The sequence below is a fragment of the Entelurus aequoreus genome, linkage group LG25 (genome assembly GCF_033978785.1).
Source record: "Entelurus aequoreus isolate RoL-2023_Sb linkage group LG25, RoL_Eaeq_v1.1, whole genome shotgun sequence".
NCBI classification, from domain to species: domain Eukaryota; kingdom Metazoa; phylum Chordata; class Actinopteri; order Syngnathiformes; family Syngnathidae; genus Entelurus; species Entelurus aequoreus.
The window spans coordinates 19,690,134-19,702,338 of NC_084755.1; positions in this window are offsets into that span (position 1 = coordinate 19,690,134).

The following is a 12,205-nucleotide window of genomic DNA, read 5'->3' on the forward strand; positions in this document are numbered from 1 at the left end:
CAATCAATCAATCAAAGTTTACTTATTTAGCCTTCAATCACAAATGTCTCAAAGGGCTGCACAAGCCACAACGACATCCTCGGATCTGATCCCACATCAGGGCAAGGAAAAACTCAACCCAATGGGAACAACCAGAAACCTTGGAAGGGGACCCCCACCTAGGTGACAGGCTCAATGGATGCAGAGTGGTTACTGTCAGGTTGAAACACTGATGACATTTATTAAACGAGACAAGAAGCAAGGAATTAAACAGAGACAGAATTCAATTTGGCTCAATTTCAGGAGAAACGTCTGGGCTGTACTTTTGCACGCGCTGGCGAAAGATTGTACGCCACCTCTTTTTATTTGGATGTTCCCTGTTTACATAACAAAAGCTGTTTCTAAAGGAATGGGGGGGGTATGTAAACAGCCATTGTTTTCGGTCACATTAACACAAAAGAAAAAGATGCCTCGGGCTTGGGCTGGTCCTGGATCGAGCTTGGGCAGGTCTTTGATCACAATAGATAACCCCTCCCGTCTCCTCCCATCGTACACAGCGGAATTTTCCTAGCCTTTGGCTTGGTGCAACAAAGACAGCTTTCGTTTGTTCACTGGGAACTCAGAGAACGGAAAGTTTTTTGATAATTTACATACAATTTTTCTGACAGTTACAGTTAATTATGTGAGAGTCCAGTCCATAGTGGGGCCAGCAGGGGATCCTCTTGCATGCAGACATGTCGGGAGCAGAGACGTCACCGACTGATGCAAAAGGAGTGGTCCACCCCGGGTCCTAACTTCATGTGAAAGTCCGGTCCATTGGGAGACCAGCAGGGGATCATATTGAATGGAGACAAGTCAGCAGCGCAGAGACGTCACCAACTGATGCACAGAGAAGTGGTCCAACCCGAGTCCCGACTTTGAACAGCTAGCGCTTCCTCTGTGGAGGCTGATCCGTGGTCACCTGATAACCTCTCCACGCAGGAGAGGGGGGCAGAACAGAAAAGAGAGAGGGCAGATCAACTGGTCTAAAAAGAGCTCTGTTTAAAGACTAGAGTATACAAATGAGTTTTAAGATGGGACTTAAATGCTTCTACTGAGGTAGCATCTCTAACTGTTACCGGGAGGGCATTCCAGAGTACTGGAGCCCGAATAGGAAACGCTCCATAGCCCGCAGACTTTTTTTGGGCTCTGAGAATCCCTAATAAGCCAGAGTTCTTTGAAAGCAGATTTCTTGCCGGTACATATGGTACAATACAATCAGCAAGATAGGATGGAGCTAGACCATTTAGTACCTTAAAGTCACATCTTAAGTGCACAGGAAACCAGTGCAGGTGAGCCAGTATAGGCCTAATATGATCAAACTTTCTTGTTCTTGTCAAAAATCTAGCAGCCGCATTTTGTACTAACTATAATCTTTTAATGCTAGACATAGGGAGACCTGAAAATGGCTTATTAGTAATTCCCAGAGCCCAAAAAAAGTCTGCGGGCTATAGAGCGTTTTCTATTCAGGCGCCATTACTCTGGAATGCTCTACCGGTAACAGTTAGAGTAGAATCAATTAAGTCTAATTATAAAACTAATTCATACACCAGAGCCTTTAAATAGAACTTTTTTTTAGACCAGTTGATCTGCCCTCTCTCTTTTCTGCTCTGCCCCCCTCTCCTGCGTGGAGATGTTTTTAAATGGCCCCGGATCAGTTTCCACAGAGGAGGCGCTGCTGTTCTAAGTCGGGACCCGGGGTGGACCGCTTCTCTGTGCATCAGTCGGTGACGTCTCTACGCTGCTGACTTGTCTCCATTTAAGAAGATCCCCTGGGCCTGGACTTTCACATTTATAAAGTTGGGACCAGGAATGGACCACTCCTCTATGCACCAGTCGGTGACATGCCGGCGCCCCAGCTAGTCTACATGCAAGAGGATCCCCTGCTGACCTCCCAATGGTCTGGACTCTCACATTATTAACCCGTATCCATTGGGCATCCATTGCACCGGTCACCCAGGTTTGCGGTCCCTTCCAAGGTTTCTCATTGAGTTTTTTGTTGCCCGGATGTGGGATCAGAGCCAGGGATGTCGTTGTGGTTTGTGGAGCCCTTTGAGGCATTCGTGATTAATTTGTGATCATGTTTTCCTAAGCTGCTGGGCCTTATTTGAAACATGCGCCCTTTTTAAATGCTCTATTTTTAACATGTTCTTGTTTTACTGTAGGCCCTGCGATGAGGTGGCGACTTGTCCAGGGTGTACCCCGCCTTCCGCCCGAATGCAGCTGAGATAGGCTCAAGCGACCCCCCGCGACCCCAAAAAGGGACAAGCGGTAGAAAATGGATGGATGGATGTTTTACTGTATTTCTGCTGAAATTTCCAGTGAAGACTGGTGCTGGGAAACAGCTGTGGATGTTTACGTTTGAACAAAGCGGGTGTGAAGATTAACAGGGCCAAAGTGCACATGTTGTGGAAGTGCTCGGTTGCTTTGTGAGGCTCAGCACAGATGACAGGAAACAAGACCGAAGTTCATCTCATCCGCCGAGCCATCTCCAGGACCTTTCCCGGACTCAGTTGGCTGTCAGCGATATTGAATGTCACAAAATGTGGATAAGATAAGAGCATCATTTTTTGGCTGAAGATCAATGTCACTTTTCAGCATAACAATACTTCCCAAAAATTGGAGAACTGCTTTTCAAGTTCAGACCTGAATCCAATTCAAATCATTGGGATGGCCTGAAGGGGGGAAAGTGCACAAAAAGATTTACATTACCGTATTTTTCAGAGTATAAGTCGCTCTGGAGTATAAGGCGCACCGGCCGAAAATGCATAATGAAGAAGGAAAAAAACATACGTATATAAGTCGCACTAGAGTATAAATCGCATTTTTTGGGGACATTTATTGGATAAAACCCAACACCAAGAATAGACATTTGAAAGGCAATTTAAAATAAATAAAGAATAGTGAACAACAGGCTGAATAAGTGTACGTTATATGAGGCATAAATAACCAACTGAGAATGTGCCTGGTATGTTAACGTAACATATTATGGTAAGAGTCATTCAAATAACTATAACATATAGAACATGCTATACGTTTACCAAACAATCTGTCACTCCTAATCGCTAAATCCCATGAAATCTTATACGTCTAGTCTCTTACGTGAATGAGCTAAATAATATTTTTTGATATTTTACGGTAATGTGTTAATCATTTCACACATAAGTCGCTCCTGAGTATAAGTCGCACCCCCGGCCAAACTATGAAAAAAACTGCGACTTATAGTCCGAAAAATACGGTACACAAAATGTGCCAAAAATCATTGTTTCAACTAAAATCTGCAACGTATAGAATAGTTTTGTATTATTATTGAAATATTAGATGCTGTTTACGTTCTTGACTTGCAAAGGCAGCAAAACCTCTCTTAATGGTCTATTTAGTTCAGGGGTCGGCAACCCAAAACGTTGAAAGAGCCATATTGGACCAAAAATACAAAAAACAAATCTGTCTGGAGCCGCAAACAATTAAAAGCCTGTATACAAGTCTTATAATGTAGTCAACACATGACCTAAAAGTCTACCAGTGGCATGCAGTCACTAGAGGCAGGGGAGGCGGGGCCTCACCTGCCATCATGGAAAGAAAAAAAATGTAAAAAGAAAAAAAAATAATTAAATTGTTATATGTATCCAGTGATTATACTAAAGTTATTTTCCATTTAACTTCACCAGTTTTAGATTATTTTTATTTTTATTTTCACATTTGCCGTTCAAATACTGAGAAGAGACGGTGCGGTGATCAGCAGCCAGTTGAGGCACGTCACTGATTTGTGCCTCAACATGGATTGTGCGCAATGACTCGGCTAACTGCTGAGCTGCTGTGCAGTGAGACTGTATTGCTATATGAACTTTGATTGATTGATTGAGACTTTTATTAGTAGGTTTCACAGTGAAGTACATATTCCGTACAATTGACCACTAAATGGTAACACCCGAATAAGTTTTTCAACTTGTTTAAGTCGGGGTCAGCTAACTAAACCATAGTTTAGTTAGCTAACTAAACCATAGTTTAGTTAGCTGAGGTATATAATGTACAGTGTATATTTTGTCAACAACTGTATGTGTGTAACGTATTTCTTCAGCTGAGCATTCATAAAACTGCTGCCAAAGACGTACTGTCTGAGGCTCGCAGTAATCCGGCCTCCTGGTGGTAGAGGGCGGTAGTGATCCCAGAGATCATTCCTCGCCGCAGAAGAAAAAAAAAAAGTTAGCAATAATAAGTGCAGCGTTTTTTTATTTCCTCTCGCCTGAACTTTTATTAAAAACATGGAGGATTACATATGTAAAATAAAACAGTTTTCTAAACTGGACTTTCAATCGAAGCAGGAGGTAATAATTAGAGGTAGACCAACGCCGGAGCTAAAAGGTTTGCTTTTGACTTTGGGACAGAAGACCCGTTCTTTTCAAACGGCGTGGTACACACGCAAAGGCTGGATGTCCAGCAAGAAAGGTAAGACCATAATAATGTTTTTTTTATTAAATGTGCTTTTTTGTGTGCTAGTTTGTATGTGTAAATAATGCTGGTATGAGCTTTTAAACATAACCCGTTAACTGCTGCCAATCACATGGTGAATAAGATACTATTTAGGGTTCATATGTTTGTAAATCTGACTGTGATGATGCAGTGCCTCACCAGACATTAACCTCACCGCACGCCACTGAAGTCTACATTAGCTATAATAGCCTACTATCAAAATGACTACGTGTCGCAGGCTGAAGCAAATCTTCGTTGACAGAAATGTTGAAATGTAATATTTATTCTACACATTTTTACAACATTAGAAACCATTAGTAAATCAGAGGATACTCAGAAGGTGAGATAACTCCTAGAAATTACTGGCTTTTAATGGCCAAAGGTATCCAAGGTGTCCAAGTTAAGGCGGTTTTCTTTTAATATATTTATTACAATCTTTGGCAAGCTAGGTAATGTTCGCTGTGGTCTGGAACAACATGGCACACAAACAACTATCAGAAATGCAGCCAATATTACATACAGATAATGTGTCATGAGACATGCAAAACTAAATTATATACAAAGACGATAAAAGTAAAGGATATCAAATGAGCTCAAATATACCTACAAATGAGGCATAATGATGCAATATGTACATACAGCTAGCCTAAATAGCATGTTAGCATTGATTAGCTTGCAGTCTTGCACTGACCAAATATGTCTGATTAGCACTCCAACAAGTCAATGACATCAACAAAGCGCACTTTTGTGCATTCACGCACAGCATAAAACATGTGGTGGACAAAATGAGACGAAGAAGGAGTGGAAGATTTTACATGTAAACAAACAGTTGCGTCACAGTCCACGCTCATGAACTGCCGAAATTAGTAGGACCAAACGATGTCCACCAAATACTCTCATCAGTGAAGCATACACACAAACTTACTAGAAAGTGGGCTTTCTAACAATTGGGAAGGTTTGTGTCATGTTTGTCCTCAAACAAAAAACATACTAAAACAAAAAATTTACTTTTTCCCCATCTTTTTCCATTTTTAATCCTTTTTTAAAAAGGCTCCAGGACGGCACTAAAGAGCCGCGGGTTGCTGACCCCCGATTTAGTTTAACAGTCTCAGATGTTGCACTCACATGAGATCACGTTATTTTGACGAAATCCCCGCCGTGGCCCGGCATCATAGAGCCTAATTGCAGCTGTATTGTCCGTAAACCCTTTGCTAGTGCCTCCATTATCTTCAGCTTTGGTCGAATGTGCTGATTGATTCCTTTTCCCAGAACCATTACTGGTCACTTTTGTGTTTTATTGAGTGAGCTGGTTGGAGTTTCTATGGAAACAGTGGTTGCATCCTACTCCAAAGGTTGTCACATGTCCTTAGTCCTTCCTGAGACGTCTGGGTCACAACATTGACGTGCTTAAAAGAGCATGTAGAATGCAGTGCTATTAGGAAATGACATGACACATAGTATGACTCCTTTCAGGTACATGATGGGATTGAGTCAGCGGGTGAAGTGCAGATCAATAGCAAACAATTACTACTCTTCCCTTGACAAAGGAATTCAGATGTCAATGGAAAAACAACACAAAAAAACTCCACTATAAAGCAGCGCTATTCAACCGTGGGGGGCCAAATCCGGCCTGGGAAATGACATCATATCGGCCCTCCGAGTTCAGTTCAAATCTTATGAGACAAACATTTTTGCAGCAATTTTCTAACTGTAATGTGATTTATAGAACTGAGGTGTGGCTGTAGCTTGTTTACTTCAGATGCAGTCAGTAGTCATTTGTTCAACTTCTTTATTTATACTAGTGGTGTTCCTCAAGGTTCCATTTTAGGTCCTCTCTCTTTCATCATTTGGGCTGTTCAACAGTTCAAAAAAATATTTTTTTCCAGGAGAGTCTCAAAAACACTAGAGAGCTGTCCAAGAGCTTGACTTTTTTGCGGAATTTTATTAAAAACATGTGTGTGGGCTCTGTACCTAAGATGTCGCTGTGGCTTGTGCAGCCCTTTGAGACACTTGTGATTTAGGGCTATATAAATAAACATTGATTGATTGATTGATTGATTGAAAAACAGCGAACCGCATCTGTTACTGGCAAAATACAAACCCCAAAACCAGTGAAGTTGGCACGTTGTGCAAATGGTAAATAAAAACAGAATACAATGATTTGCAAATTATTTTCAACATGTATTCAATTGAATAGACTGCAAAGACAAGATACTTAACGTTCGAACTGCAAAACTTTGTTATTTTTTGCAAATATTAGCTCATTTTGGAATTTGATGCCTGTGACATGTTTCAAAAAAGTTGGCACAAGTGGCAAAAAAAGACTGAGAAAGTGGAGGAATGTTCATCAAACACTTATTTATTATTGTCAATAATGTAAATAATTCATTGTATATACTCTGATGATTATCTTGTGTGATGACTGTATTATGAAAATAGTATATATCTGTGTCATGAATCAATTTAAGTGGACCTTGACTTAAACAAGTTGAAAAACGTATTCGGGTGTTACCATTTAGTGGTCAATTGTACGGAATATGTACTGTACTGTGCAATCTACTAATACAAGTTTCAATGAATCAATAAATCAATTTGGAACATCCCACAGGTGAACAGGCTAATTGGGAACAGGTGGGTGCCATGATTGGGTATAAAAGCAGCTTCCATGAAATGCTCAGTCATTCACAAACAAGGATGGGGCGAGGGTCACCACTTTGTGAACAAATGCGTGAGCAAATTGTCGAACAGTTTAAGAACAACATTTCTCTACGCGCTGTTGCAATGAATTTAGTGATTTCACCATCTACGGTCTGTAATATCGTCAAAAGGTTTAGAGAATCTGGAGAAATCACTGCACGTAAGCGATGATATTACGGACCTTCGACCCCTCAGTCGGTAATGCATCAAAAAGCGACATCAATGTGTAAACGATATCACCACATGGGCTCAGGAACACTTCAGAAAACCACTGTCAGTAACTACAGTTGTTCGCTACATCTGTAAGTGCAAGTTAAAACTCTACTATGCAAAGCGAAAGCCATTTATCAACAACACCCAGAAACGCCGCCGGCTTTGCTGGGCCCGAGCTCATCTAAGATGGACTGATGCAAAGTGGAAAAGTGTTCTGTGGTCTGACGAGTCCACATTTCAAATTGTTTTTGGAAACTGTGGACATTGTGTCCTCCGGACCAAAGACGAAGAAAAAAACATCCGGACTGTTATAGGCGCAAAGTTGAAAAGCCAGCATCTGTGATGGTATGGGGGTGTATTAGTGCCCAGGACATGGGTAACTTACACATCTGTGAAGGCACCATTAATGCTGAAAGGTACATACAGGTTTTGGAGCAATCCAAGCAACGTTATCATGGACGCCCCTGCTTATTTCAGCAAGACGATGTGTTACAACAGCTTGGCTTCGTAGTAAAAGAGTGCGGGTACTAAACTGGCCTGCCTGTAGTCCAGACCTGTCTCCCATTGAATAAGTGTGGCGCATTATGAAGCCTAAAATACCACAACCGAGACCCCGGACTATTGAACAACTTAAGCTGTACATCAAGCAACAATGGGAACGGATTCCACCTGAAAAGCTTCAAAAATTGGTCTCCTCAGTTCCCAAACGTTTACTGAGTGTTGTTAAAAGGAAAGGCCATGTAACACAGTGGTAAAAATGCCCCTGTGCCAACTTTTTTGCAATGTGTTGCTGCCATTAAATTCTAAATTAATGATTATTTAAAAAAGAAAAAGAAGTTTCTCAGTTCAAACATTAAATATCTTGTCTTTGCAGTTTATTCAATAGAATATAAGTTGAAAAGGATATGCAAATCATTGTATTCTGTTTTTATTTACCATTTACACAACAGGCCAACTTCACTGGTTTTGGGTTTTGTAATCAAATATCCCCTGTAGAGAACCTAGTTCTTCGGAAAATAGAAAATAAGACCAATATTGAAGGGAGAAATCTGGCCCCCTGGTGCTTAGCTTTCTGGAAAAGTGGCACCCAAAACAATTTAGTCAAATGTCCCCGCTATAAAGTCAAGCTCTGCAATCTGCACATTAGGCAGACCCTTTTAAATTCTCACATTTAAAAAAAATATTGTTCTCCTTGGCGTTTGACATACATATTTTAGAGTCCATTTTAAATTGATTGTATTTGCTTGTGTGTTTACTTGTGTGTGGTGTACAACCCTGTGGTTGATTTTAAAGGGCTTTATGAATAGAGTTTGTATGTTAGGGTATAGTGTGAGTATGTATTCTATTGGGATCTTTGTATTTTAGGTATTTTATTTTTGTAAAAGCACTTTGTCACTATTTAAAGTAAAGTTCCTGAAGAAATTGCATGTTGATTTTAGAATTACATAAAAATTGGGAATGATCGGAACAAACTGCGGATTTTGACTTGGCAATGGTTTGAGTCGGTTCAAAAATGAAGTTAGAACTGTTAAGCTTGAAGGGTATTTGTGTTGTTGAAAATGTCGAACTATGGGAGAAGTATGAACGTTTTAGATGTGGAAAAATTTACATTTTGTCAATGAGCCAAATGCTTTGATTCTGAAATAGTTTCGATGGGTTAAGAAATGTAGAAATTAGAAATACTCTTTAATCATACCAACTTTATTCAAAAACAGCTACAGTTGAGAGACAAAGGTCTCTTCACCACAAACAAAAAAAAAGATAGGAAAGCGTAAACGCTCCAATATACTCTCTGATAATTCCAATGGGATTTTTTTTGAATGTGAAATTATAGGGAAAACATGATTTTTTTCTGGGGAATGATGAAAATAGAACTGAATTTTTTGAGTTGTTTAAATAATAGTTGTTTTTTTTTGCAAACATTTTGAATGTATTTATTTATTTAATTGATGTAGGGGAAGACCCAGGACACGTTGGGAAGACTATGTCTCCCGGCTGGCCTGGGAACGCCTCGGGATCCCCCGGGAAGAACTGGATGAAGTGGCTGGGGAGAGGAAAGTCTGGGCTTCCCTGCTTAGGCTGCTGCCCCCGCGACCCAACCTCGGATAAGCGGAGGAAGATGGATGGATGGATGGATGGATGAATTAGGACAATGCTATATTCATCAACATAGAGCAACAATGTAAATATGCCGGAGTTAGCACAATAACTCATTTTCATCCGTTGTCTTAAGGCAGGTTAATACAGTAAACATTCAACAGGTCATGATACAAAACAATACATAAATAACAAGACATTACACACTACAAGCATACCATAAGAACAGGGCATGGATACAAAATAAATAAAACAAACAAACAAAAAAAACAAGTGAATAATCTAATTGTGCGTGCATGTCTGATTAGTTTTCAATAGGGAAGTCCGATAATGGCTTTTTGCCGATATCCGATATTCCGATATTGTCCAACTCTTAATTACCGATACCAATATCAACCGATACCGATATATACAGTCGTGGAATCAACACATTATTATGCCTAATTTGGACAACCAGGTATGGTGAAGATAAGGTCCTTTTTAAAAAAAAATAATAAAATAAAATAAGATAAATAAATTAAAAACATTTTCTTGAATAAAAAAGAAACAATATAAAAACAGTTACATAGAAACTAGTAATTAATGAAAAATAGTCAAATTAACTGTTAAAGGTTAGTACTATTAGTGGACAAGCAGCACGCACAAATCATGTGTGCTTATTGACTGTATCCCTTGCAGACTGTATTGATATATATTGATATATAATGTAGGAACCAGAATATTAATAACAGAAAGAAACAACCCTTTTGTGTGAATGAGTGTAAATGGGGGAGGGAGGTTTTTTGGGTTGGTGCACTAATTGTAAGTGTATCTTGTGTTTTTTATGTTGATTTAATAAAAAATAAAAATTAAAAATAAAAACCGATACCGATTTATTGGCCGATAATATCGGCAGGCCGATATTATCGGCCGGTAAATGCTTTAAAATGTAATATCGGAAAATATTGGTATCGTTTTTTTTATTATCGGTATCGGTTTTTATTTTTATTTTGACATTTCTAGTTTTCAACCACTGTTTCAGTGCAGTTTTATTTTTATTTTTTATTTTGACATTTCTAGTTTTCAACCACTGTTTCAGTGCAGTTTTAAATGTTAGAAAGGTGTCACAGATAAAGTGTTCTGTTCGTTAGTTTTTAAATGAAAGATTGATTGATTGAGTGAGACTTTTATTAGTAGGTTGCACAGTGAAGTACATATTCCGTACAATTGACCACTAAATGGTAACACCCGAATAAGTTTTCCAACTTGTTTAAGTCGGGGTCCACTTACATTGATTCATGATACAGATATATGCTATCATATACACCAGTGGTTCTCAAATGGGGGTACGCGTACCCCTGGGGGTACTTGAAGGTATGCCAAGGGGTACATGAGATTTTTTTTAAATGTCTGTCAAAAAGAACTGTGAAAAGAAATGCAACAATGCAATATTCAGTGTTGACAGCTAGATTTTTTGTGGACATGTTCCATGAATATTGATGTTAAAGATTTCTTTTTTTGTTAAGAAATGTTTAGAATTAAGTTCATGAATCCAGATGGATCTCTATGACAATCCCCAAAGAGGGCACTTTAAGTTGATGATTACTTCTATGTGTAGACATCTTTATTTATAATTGAATCACTTGTTTATTTTTTAACAAGTTTTTAGTTATTTTTATATCTTTTTTTCCAAATAGTTCAAGAAAGACCACAACAAATGAGCAATATTTGCACTGTTATACAATTTAATAAATCAGAAACTGATGACATAGTGCTGTATTTTACTTCTTTATCTCTTTTTTTCAACTAAAAATGCTTTGTTCTGATTAGGGGGTACTTGAATTAAAAAAATGTTCACAGGGGGTACATCACTGAAAAAAGGCTGAGAACCACTGATAAACACTACCGTTCAAAAGTTTGGGGTCACCCAAACAATTTTGTGGAATAGCCTTCATTTCTAAGAACAAGAATAGACTGTCGAGTTTCAGATGAAAGTTCTCTTTTTCTGGCCATTTTGAGCGTTTATTTGACCCCAAAAATGTGATGCTCCAGAAACTCAATCTGCTCAAAGGAAGGTCAGTTTTGTAGCTTCTGTAACGAGCTAGACTGTTTTCAGATGTGTGAACATGATTGCACAAGGGTTTTCTAATCATCAATTAGCCTTCTGAGCCAATGAGCAAACACATTGTACCATTAGAACACTGAAGTGATAGTTGCTGGAAATGGGCCTCTATACACCTATGTAGATATTGCACCAAAAACCAGACATTTGCAGCTAGAATATTCATTTACCACATTAGCAATGTATAGAGTGTATTTCTTTAAAGTTAAGACTAGTTTAAAGTTATCTTCATTGAAAAGTACAGTGCTTTTCCTTCAAAAATAAGGACATTTCAATGTGACCCCAAACTTTTGAACGGTAGTGTATACTATCATCATAATACAGTCATCACAAGATTAATGTTGTAATGATTTTAATCAGTTGAGAAAAGTTTTTCGCCGATAAGCATTTTAATAAAGTTGGATCCAGCACCCCCCACAACCCAGAAAGGGACAAGCAGTAGAAAATGGATGGATGGATGGACTCAATTTGCATTTATAAAGTCAGCTGCTCAAAAAAAAAAAAGTTTAATATGTATTTTTTGTCTTTCTAATATATTCAACTCTCATTCCTTAACTAAAATATAGACCTGTTTGATTTTAAAGTGATTTTTCTATTTAGAGTTAATAT